This window comes from Silene latifolia, chromosome X (assembly GCF_048544455.1).
Source record: "Silene latifolia isolate original U9 population chromosome X, ASM4854445v1, whole genome shotgun sequence".
NCBI classification, from domain to species: domain Eukaryota; kingdom Viridiplantae; phylum Streptophyta; class Magnoliopsida; order Caryophyllales; family Caryophyllaceae; genus Silene; species Silene latifolia.
Genome location: NC_133537.1, coordinates 147,209,712 through 147,221,677, shown reverse-complemented (window position 1 = coordinate 147,221,677; position 11,966 = coordinate 147,209,712). Strand labels below are relative to the sequence as shown.

Sequence of the window (11,966 nt, the reverse complement as noted above, 5' to 3'; positions counted from 1 at the left end):
CCATGGCTTAGATGAAGCTCTTCAATTCCCTCTCACTTTTCATGTCAATTATTTCACATGCTTATTTATCATTAATTGATTCAAATCTTTCGGTGTCCTTGTAAAAAATAAGGACTATTTTCCACTTTAGCAACATCAAGGTGATGATAAATATTTTGTTCCTAATTGAAAAATCCAAAATGACAATTAGGATTCATGCATTGCATCCTTTCCTTGTGCATGAACTCCCCCTATTTTTACACTAGCAATAGTGTCCTACTCGGTTTGGGGAAGTTCACTCACAAGGGATTCGAGTTAATTTAAATTAGCTCTCCGACCAATCGAAAGCATGCATCATATAGGATAGATTAGATTGCATTCACTTGTTATATATGTTATATAGTTTGCATATTAGTTTAGAAATCATACATATTCATATAGTTTGGATTGCATAATTTCCTATCGTATTGGCCATTGAGGACAATGCTCATACTAGTGTGGGGATGGGAAATTCTAACTTAACCTTGCATTCAAAAATGATAAAAATGATAAAAATTGAAAATTTCTTGAAAATTTCATAAAAATTGAAAAATTTCTCAAAAATACAAAAACATGTTCATTCCTTTGTAGTATAGAGTTGTATATATTTGTGTTTGTTTGTCACTCTTATCACATTGGATCGACTACGCCACATCCGAGGCATGAGGAATATGAAGACCGCATGGTATGATCTTTCCAAATCTCCTTTTTTCCTATCTATGTTAATGACTATGTGGCTTTATTTTGGTTGATGCGGTACAAACCAATGTGATTCTAGGAGTTGCATTTAGTTTATATGGCATGTTAGTTGATAGAACCATTTGCACTAGGTTGTATATATGTTAGTTGCATCATGGCATGTAGTTGCATTTTAGGAAAATTTTGTGAAAACATCTATTTGGGAGGCTTGATAAGTTTATATAAGGCCCTTGTAGATACTTTTTATTCTTGAGACTTTGCTCATTAGAATACCTCTAAAACACCCTAGGATGTGTCATGCTAGTATCCTTTGACCCATGGACTAAGGCTTAGTCAAAAGTACCTTGTGATATGATGACTCCTTGGCTACCGTTTATTCTAAGGTGACCCTTGAAACCATGCAACCATCTTCCACTTCTATCATATTTTGTCAACAAAAAGGTAATGGGCACAAAAATCTCAATTTGAGTTTGAGTACCAAAATAAAAATTAAGAAGTTTGCACAAAATTGCATCAAAGAAAAGAGGAGTACAAAAATAAGAACTCCTATGCTTCAATAAAAGTACCCTTGCTACAAATTGGGGTGACTTTGAAAATGATCAAAAAAAAAAGCAAAGATTGAAATATTTATCAAGTATCAAAACGCCAAACATCAAAGAAATGGCAAGAAATTGTTCTCAAAAATGTCAAATGCCACAAGAAATTGGGGGTAATAACAAAATCAAAAGCAAACTCCCATTATGTAACTCAAAATCTTATTGATCCCTTTACCATTGATTCCACTTTTGTGCATGGTAGAGAGGGGACGACCCTTCTTCTTGTCTAGGCAAGAAGGGGAATTCCACGATCCTACAGTATTTCTAACATCATAGGGAGTCTACTCTTGACAAAATCATTTAGCAATTGAGGACAAAGGTACCCTAGCTTGACACAACTTGGAGGTGAATTGTTGGTATCCTCATAGGCTTAGTAATTTGAAGAAACCATATCTATAATGGAGTGTGTACCCTTGAATTGCTTCCCCCTTAGATAATTTCCGCCACTTAGATGAGGAAAGTGGCTATTCTTTTGTAGATGCATCCAATACTTGCTTTTGTGTGCTTAATGATTGGATGTATTGCCATTTTGTTAAGCCCCACCTTGCCTTGCAAGAAGGCATCTCATCTCGTGGGTGTCTTGTTGTGAGTTAGAGGGGCGGAGTGAGACCCGCTAATTGTCTCATATTGGCTATATTAGTAGGTTAGTTTAAATAAAGGTCATAGTTTTAGTCACCTCGTTGCTTGGGACGAGCAAGGGTTCGGTTTGGGGATGTTTGATGTGACTCATATTTGAGCACATTTAGTCCCTGAATTAACCTCGTTCCCATGCTTTCTAGCATCTATTATGGTCATTTCTTATCTTTAGTTTCCCATTTTGCATATTCTTTGAGGTTTTGTGTCCTTGGTAGGAGAGGATTGCTAGCCTTGCATTTATGGAGCAAAATGGAGTTAAATGGATTGCATCTAATGACCAAGCATCAAAGAGGAGACCGACACTAGAAGCCTAAGCAAATAAATGAAGTGAAATGGGCAATGATGAAAGATCCTCGCATTCCTAAGATAGTCCTCACAGATTGTTAGGGAGCCAAGAACAAGAGAAGAACTCTGTCCAACGATCCGAGCGTCCTGAGCTCAGGACGAGCGGACGACAGCAACAATACGAGCGTCCCAGAGCAGGATCCAAGCGTGCCAGAGCACGATCCGGGCGTCCCGACTGCCAGCCTGAGAGGATCACCTCACAGGACAAGGCGTGCTTCACCTCAATCCACGCATGTCCCTGGGGAGTTGCTACACCAATCCGCGCATGTCCCTCGGGAGTTGCAAATCATCAAGCTTCTCTTAGGGTCTTAATCGCCATTTAAGCCCTTAGTAACCCTAGTCCTTGTACTTAATTTTAGTATAAATACCTTATTGTATTACCTAGATTATCAACTTTGAACATCTAATCTCATCTTATCATAATCAATTCCTAAATTTAGTCTTAATCAAAGTTGTAATACACATTTCAATATTAATCATATCTCAATCTTCCCTTAATTCTCTCAATTGTTCTTAGTTTAGTTGGGTAATTAGAAGTTTATTTGGGTTTATTGGAGGATTGACAACCTTCCATCAATCATCAAGTTTACTTCTATTATTCTTTGCTTTATTATTTGGATCATCTCAAGTAGGTATAATCTCTTTTTACCCTTGTTTAATTATTGTTAATCACATCATTTATTCATCATGTTTTGCTTTGTTAGTATGATTGACAACCTTATTAGCATGCTAAACTTGATCACGAGTGAGTAGACCTTTAGCTAGGGGTAATGGGGAATTAGGGGAAGTAATCATGGGAATTGATCTATGCTTAATCTAATATGCTTTCATAATCATTTGCTTGCTTGTTGTGATTTTAACCTATGCACATGTTATGTTTGATGAAATGCGAGACTATGAATCCTTGCATTTTTTACCCATCTCTTATCTTTTCAATGAGGCTTGTAAGATATAAGCCAACTCGAGCCTTGTTAAACCATGCATAGAATTGAATAGGAAGAGACTAAGTCGACTTGTAGGTGTTGTAAAGTCTTGATCGACTCGGCTCCGGGACCTAAATCTTTCTAGGAATTGTAAGATATACACTAACTCGATTCCATCACAACAATATGTTGCTTGCATCGATTTGAGAACATGTTTGTATGATCTATTTCCATGATTTTCTTATGAACCCATGACACCCTAGTGCCTTTAATCAATTGTTTACAACCCCTTTAATTGCTTTACTTTGTTTTCATTAATTGGCATTCATCTTGTTGATTAATTTAGATTACATATCATCTCAACCCAATTTGTGACACCCTAAGACATACACTACTTGCAATTAAAATCCTAAATCAATACCCGTCCCTTGGGATCTGACCTTGACTTACCACTCCACTAACAAGTAGTTTGTAGAGTTAGAAATATTGTTTTGGTTGGTAGCTTTTGACGACGAGTTTTATAGCCACACCGCATGTTTACCATGATCATGAGTGAGTAGTCACCTAGCTAGGGTTATTGGGGGGATTAGGGGAACCAATCATAGGGGTAGATCCAAACTTAATCTAATATGTTTTCATAAGAATGCTTGCTTGTTGTAGTTCCAACTTATGCACATGTTATGCTTGACGAATAGCTTGATTGACAACCTTGCATGAATCTCTTATCCATTCAACAAGACTTGTAAGATATAAACTAACTCAAGGCTTATTAGACCATGCATATAGTTGATTAAGAAGAAACTAATTTGACTTGTAGGTGTTGTACAGTCGTAACCGACTCGGATCCGGGACCCAAATCTTCCTAGGAATGGTCATAAACTAACTCGGTTCCACTACAACAATAATTGCTTGCATATATGTAAACATGTTTGTATGATCTCCACCATGAATCCCCTATAAACCCATGACACTCTAAGACATAGCTACTTCCAATCGATAATTTAATCCAATACCCATCCCTTGGGATCCGACCTTTACTCACCACTCTACTAAGAGTATTTTGTTTAGATTATATATATTGTTTTGATTGGTTAGCTTAGCCGACAAAGTTATAAACCGAATCAAGGGTCCTTCATCATTGTCCATTTACTTGTTTTATTGACTTAGGCCATTAGCATTGGTCTCCTCATTGCTGCTTGGTCACTAGATGCGATCAATTTAGCTCCGTTTTGCTCCATATAAGCAAGGCTAGCACTCCTTTCCTACCAAGGGCACAAAACGTCATAGAATATGCAAAATAGGAAGCTTAAGATATGAAACGACCCTAATGCATGCTAGATAGCATATGAACGAGGCTAGTTAGGGGACTAAATGTGCATGAATATGAGTTACATCAAATATCCCGTAACCGAACCTTTGCTCGCCCCGAGGAAAGAGGTGACTAAAACTATAACCTTTATTTATACTACTTTAATAACATAGCCGATGTGAGACAATTAGCGGGTCTCACTCTGCCCCTTTAACTCACGACAGGACATCTATGAGGTAAGATGCTTTCTTGCAAGGCAAGGTGGGGCTTGCCAAAATGGTGATGCATCCAAACATTAAGAATAAAAGAAAATCAAAGGATACATCTACAAAAGAATAGCCACTTTCCTCATCTAAGTGGCGGAAATCATCTAAAAGGGAAGAAATTTAGGGTACACATTCCACCATAGATATTAATTCTCCAAGTTACTAAGTCCAAGAGGATACAAACAAGTCACCTCCAAGTTATGTTAAACTAGGCTACTTTTCGTCCATAATTGCTAAATGCTTTCGTCAAGGGCGATCGGATGGGGTGGAAGGATGATCCTTATGACGTTAGTGGCATATAACATGACAAATCTCAGATTATCTACAAGTGTAAAGGCCAAGGATCGTCCCAAGCTCAACAAGGTGGCATAACAAAAAGGTTTTTGGGAATGAAGTGCTCAAGTCAATTAAAACAAAAATAGTGGATTTGACTAACATTCAAAATTTGGCCTTATTTCAACTTCCGTATTTTACATTTCAAAACTCTAAGATGGGGTTTATCCCTCATTTCCTAGTGTGCTTTGCTTTCACCAATCGCTTTTTAGGCAACCGGTTAACCTCTAGACAATAGTTCTTGGGGTGATAGTCACTTTGTCTTTGGGTGGTCGAATTCACAACCGTGTGGGGGCTCAATTCAATGGATCCCTCACCAAAGCACATTGAAGTGGTACGCCTCCATCAAATTTCTCGGCATTTCACCAATTCAAAACATTTGATGTTTCCTTGGCAATTAAAAACGATTCCACATCACAAAACTTTTGAAATGATCACTTTAAACTTATTAATGAAAAGTATTTTTGGATAGCCAAACCACCAAGTCAATCAAAGTCCCCTAAATAAGTGGATCAAGTTCATATCACATCATAAGGTTGGATAGATGACACACATGCAAACCCTTGACTACACCTTAGACTATGAGACAAAAGACACTAGTATGACACATCCTAAGGTGTCTTGAAGGTATTCTAGCAAATAAAGTCTCAAGGAGAAAAACTATCTACAAGGGCCTTATATACACTTGTCAAACGTCCCAATTAGGCATTTTCACAAAATTTTGTAACATGCAACTACATGCCATGATGCAATTAACATATATACAACTCTAATGCACATGCTTCTATCAACTAATATGTCATATAAACTAAATTCAAACTCTTAACAACATATAGGTTCATACCGCATAAATCAAAAAGTAGCCACATTGTCATTAACATATCATAAGTGAGAAGGAGTTTGGAAAGATGCGGTCTTCTATATCCCTTTTGCTTCGAATGTGGCGTAGTCGTCCCCATGTGATAAGAGTAACAAACAAATAAATATATGCAAATCTATACTACAAAGGAAGAACATGTTTTTGAAAATTTTGAAAATTTTTAATTTTTATCATTTTTGAAAAAAAAGTTAGATGTTAGAATTCCCCATCCTCACACTATTGCCTGAATGGACAAAACGATAGGAAATAAATGCAAATGCATATGCATGAAGCTATATGAAAGGCATAAGTTCTATACTAAATGCATACTACATGATTAATATTTACATATGATGCAAACTAGACTATACTATATGCTGCATGCTTTCGATTAGATTTGAGAGGTAATTTAAATTAACTCGGGTTGCCTTTGAATGAACTTTCCCAAAACCAAACTAAACACTATATCTAGTGCAAAAATAGGGAAGTTTATTCATAAGCCATGCAACGCAATGCATGAAAAGTAATTTGTCATTTTTGGATTCTTTATGGTGGGAGCAAAAAAGATAGTCACCTCAATATTGCCGAGGTGTGAGTCCTTTGATGTTGCTAGGACTCAAAAACTCTTAGCCATCAAAGAGTCCGAGAATGACTCTCTAAATGCTCTAAACTACATGTTATACAAGTTATGTAATCATGAGATAAAAAAACAAAGCAAAAGGAGGGGTAGGAGACTCACAATGGTATTGTGTCATCCTCTTTCATGCTTGTTCAACAATCAACTATCACTCATTGTGATATCATCATCATCATCATCATCATCCAAGAAAACGGAGGCATCATCATCATCTTCTTCACTTGAACATTGGTCATTGTCATCATGGCTTTCTTCACTACTTTCCCCATCATCAACATTCTCCTCACTCTTAGCAACCCGGACATCCCTTTCTTCATCGTGAGAAGCTTGAGGAAAGAACACCTTCTTATCCACCCAATCCGGCAAAGGACTCTTAGGTTCAAGAAGTCCTTGCCTAGCAAGATGATAGAGTGGTGGGTATTGGGCGTAGTAGGCATTCACCTGATCCTTGTAAGCTTCTCTGTGTATATGCTTCATTAACTTGGTCAAATAATCATTGCCTTCCACAACATTTGGGTCATTTGTTGTGAATTCTTCAAAGGCAAAGGGATAAGGCGGTATAACAATGGAGGAGGGCTCTTCAATTGGATTTTGTTGTTGGTTGATGATGGTCTTGGCAATTTTGGAGATGGGGATAAGATAGTTGTTTCAGCAAGTGGAAATGCGGCAAATTTTCCTTGGCAAGACAAGGCCCCTTGATTATCCATTCATATCCCAGGGCGGAGTTATCATGCCTCACCCAATAGAATTTTTGAATCAATGTGCTTATATCAAGGAGATTACTACCTTTAACGGGCTTGTAAGCTTTGTTTTCATTGAATTTCGTGTTAAAGTGTTTAGCCAACCTTGTTATCAAGCTTTCATTAACAATAAAAGCCGTCTTTTCTTTTCCCTCTTTGATGTCCATCCACCTCTCCAACAACAATTGGAGAATATTTTAATCATTCTTTGATTTCCCATGGACATTCATTTTAGACTCCAAGTAGGCAAGGTCAAGTTCGGTCATGTAGGTTGCTTCTTTTCTCGTGGCCAAGGTATTACTTATGGACCTATGCCAATAACGAATACCCAGATGGGGATATACAAGGCATTGGATTATCTCAATATGGTCAATTCTCTTCCGGCAATCGCCTTCCATAGGGGTTTGGCATCAAAATTGATAGGTTTCTTGAAGAAATCCCAAGGGTCATGAAGTCCAAGTAGCTTACCGAAATGGTCCTTAAACAGTTTCCTACTTTGGTTCTCAAGCCGAAATTCAACATATCTACGAGTCTCTAACTTATACTCTCTCAAAGAACTAATGAATTCCAAGGTAAGGAAGGGGTAAGTCAATTCATTCATCTCAAATAAGGTAGATAGGCTCATAGACTCGAAGAATGCTTTTGTTTTATCAAGCACTCCCAATTTTTCCAAAGTATCTTGGCAAACAAACTTAGTGGCAATGACTTTCTTTTTGGCAAGGGATTCGAATGCAATTCTATGCTCATTAGAAAGGAAAGTTACCTCCGGATAGTCCTTGAGTTGTTCGACCTCCGGTAGTGTAGTAGCAACCTCCTCAATGGCCTCAATAGGCTCCATTGCTTTCTCTCTAGCTTGTTCCACCACCACCAAAGCCTTGGATGCTAGAACTTTTTGCCTTTTTGATAGATTTGGGGATTTTGATGCATGAGTGTTTCCTTTTGTTCTTGCCATGATGATTCATCCTTATAATTGATGTCAACAAACCTTTGATATGCTTTAATGCTCTTCCTTTCTTCTAACTTCAATCAATTTCTCAATCAAATTGGGGGTTTTAGAATTTTCCTTAACCCTAGAAATTTTTGATTGATTTTGGGAAGATTTTGATGTTTGAAGGTCTAAATGTTGACAAAGGAGTGTTTTGAATTGAATTTGAGCAAGTTTGCAATGATTTTTGATGAATTTTGTTGAGTATTGGAGGTTTTTGATGATTTGGTTGAGTGTTGTAGTGAGGGAAATGTGTTTGTGTGTGTGAGTGAAGAAGATAGAAATGAGAAATAAAGTAGGAAATCCCGTGTTTTAAGTCTAACAGCAGGTAGGGACGCTCGAGCTGATATGGGGACGGGCGGATTCTGGTTCAGGACTTTTCTTTGTTCTTTGGGGCCGCCCGTCCTGACTTGGAGACGAGCGGGCTGAGCTCTAGGACGCCCGTCCTGCTTCCAGCTCACTTAGATTGCAGTGCAGCTCCTCTTTTCTTTGCTCTAATCCCCACGAGCTCGGGTCCACTCATGGGGATCTCTTTCCCACTACTTTGATCCTTCATTTCCTATCTTTCCATCATTGGGTTGCACTACAAAGGCTTGGTTAGCCAAAACAATTCCTTCCCCACACTTGATCATCATACACTACACATTTCAAACACAGTAGAAACCCTCCCTCACTTGCTCTCATGTCACAAAAATTCTATAACAAAGCATATAAGATGCGATGCAAAAATAATGGAATGTAGAAATTAAAATGAAATGCAAGTTAAGAGGTTAGCATATTTGCAAATGGTGGTTTAGGGAGGACTCCACCAATCTCTCCTTCATTTTGAGAGATGTCAAGGGGGTAAAGCAAGGGCGTTGTTGATGTTGCTCAACGCCTTGTAGAAGTGATCAAAGGCTTGCTTATTTTCTTGGTAGAAGTCATGTGTAGACCTCGCCACATAGTTTCTTCGATTAGTGTAGGAACCCGAGTCAAAGTTATGGTGACAAGGGTCTACAAAGCCATGATTAGGATCATAGCATTTCCAATGTAAGGATTAACCAATCCGTCAAACTCGTCATCCCATAGATCCTATACTTCCTTTGCTTCTTCCCCCATGTTGAGAGGATTATGAGTTGGCAAGAGAAACTCCTCTCTCTTATGGCCAATAAGGCCTTCATTGATACTTGTCATGATGACTGAGCTTTGTAAGCTCTCATTCTTGTTATGAAAACTTCCATGCCCTCGGAATAGAGCCACTTCAATATCATCCACTTCTTTCTTCCAATTGGGCTGTGTTTCCTTGCCATTCTTGTTAGGATTTTCACCTTTGACTTGACCTTTGAATGAGGAGTCCACTTTCTTCTTCTCACCTTCCCGGCTATAATGATCAACCAGAAAAGCATGGTTAATGCAAGTTGGGAGCTCTCATAGTCTTACCAAGATTAAAGGTGATTGTTTCATCACCAACTTCAAGTGTGAGCATCCCGTGCTTTACGCCAATCACCGCTCTGGCGGTGTGTAAGAATGGTCTTCCTAGAATGATCAGTATATTGGAATCTTCCTTAATGTCAACAATAACAAAGTCCATCGGTATAAAAAAACTATCCAATTATCACGGGTACATCTTCCCATACCCCAAGTGGTTTATTTGTTGTTCGGTCCGCCATTTGTAGAGTCATATTAGTGCACTTGAGTTTTCCCACTCCTAGCCTTTCATATACCGAGTACGGCATGGCACTCACACTTGAACGTAGATCACATAGTGCTTTGTTTATTGTGGTATCACCGATGGTACAAGGAATGGAGAAGCTTCCCGGATCTTTGAGCTTAGGTGGGGAATTTCCTTGAAGTATTGCACTACCTATCTTTGTGAATGCGATAGTTTTTAACTTCCTAATGGACTTCTTTATGAGGATGTCTTTCATGTATTTTGCATAGGCCGGAACATGGTTGATCAACTCCGTAAATGGGATGGAAACCTCTAGGTTCTTCACAATCTCCATGAACTTCCAAAATTGCTCATCAAGCTTGGGTTTGGCTTGGCGACTTGGAAACGTAAGTCTAATCACAATAGGTTCTTTTTCAACCTCTTTGGCCTTCTCTCTATTTATCTTCTTCAATGATTCATTGGTAGTTAGTTCCACTACCCTAGGATTTCTCCTCAATGGTTCCATTCCATCTCTTGTCTTCACACTTTACTCAATAACAACCTCTTCAATTGGCTCCTTAGGTCCCTCATATCGTGTATCACTCCTTAAGTGATTGGCATTTATGGTTTCATGTCTTGTAGAAGGATTACTTTGGAGAGGTAATTTTCCTTTTTGCCTTTGGGAACTCGAAGCGGCCAATTGGGACATTTGTGTTTCCAACATCTTGGTATGAGCAAGGATATTGTTGATGATAGTGTCTTTGGCTTTGCTATCTCTTTGCGTTTGAGCGAAGAAGTCTTGTTGGCTCTTTTGAGTTTTAAGGACCGCTTTTTTAACATCAAAAGCTTGGTCATTGGATTGATTGTAAGAGGGTTGGTTTTGGAATCCTTGATTTTGGTTAAAAAAGGGTCTTTGAGTAGGATTTCTCATTGGAGGTGGAGTGCATATTGATTGAGGATTTTGAACATTTTGGCTTTTATATGAGAAGTTTGGGTGAAATTTGGTGTTTTCATTGTAATAGTTGGAGTAAGAGGTGTCATTCTTGTATGCTTGGAAAGCATTCACTTGCTCATTTGTGCCCTACACTCTTGTTGATCATGTCCTAAAGTTCCACAATTCTCACATACTCCATTTGGGATTGAAAATGTTGACACCATGGCATTGACTTGTTGATGTTGCTTGGGTGATTGAGAGGCTTCATACATCTTGGCTATGGCTTTCTCAAATTTCAAGTTCATTGTGTAAATATGGGAGCATAGTTGGGCACCCAAATCGGCACTCAATTGTGTGACGAAGTCAATTATTTCATGTCTCCCTCCCCTAGTAGCTTTTCTTGGCCTACTATATTGAGAGTTGTGAACCGCCATCTCCTCTATCTTTGCCCTATTTTGATTATCAGCTACCTCGGTGAATCTTCCATTTGAACCCATGTTGAGCACATTCCTTGAGTCTTCATACAACCCATTCCAAAATTATTGGACTAGAAACAATTCACTTAACTCATGATGAGGACAAGAGTGACATGTATCTTTGAATCTTTCTCATGCCTCATATAGAGACTCTTCATCTCTTTGCTTGAACCCGGTGATTTAGGCTCTTAACATGTTGGTTTTCTCCGGAGAGTATAACTTCTTATAAAAGGCAAGTGCTAACTTCTTCCATGAATCAATTCCAAGAGTGGCCTTGTCTAGGCCCTTTAACCATTGCTTTGCGGCTCCGATCAAGGAAAAAGGAAACAATACCCATTGAATTTGATCTTGTGTTACCCCCGTTTGGGAAATTGCATCACAATAGTCACAAAAAGTCTCCATGTGTAGATGAGGATCCTCACTAGGCATCCCTCCAAATTGACTTCGTTCAACTAATTGTATGAATGCGAATTTGGCAATGAAATTACCGGTCAAGTGGGGTGGTGTTGGAGTACCATTGGGTAGGTTCTCCTCGGTTGGTACGGAATGAGATGAAAATTAGGCATTGTGGGTTTATTTT

At 38.5% G+C, this 11,966-nt stretch overlaps 1 non-coding gene across 1 annotated transcript; it reads left to right on the top strand.

Moving 5' to 3' along the window:
• The first annotated feature begins 11,474 nt into the window (after nt 1–11,474).
• Nucleotides 11,475–11,581, top strand: LOC141624905 (small nucleolar RNA R71). Its single transcript, XR_012534707.1, has one exon. It is a non-coding gene; the product is annotated as a small nucleolar RNA R71 (small nucleolar RNA).
• Nucleotides 11,582–11,966: the final 385 nt, after the last annotated feature.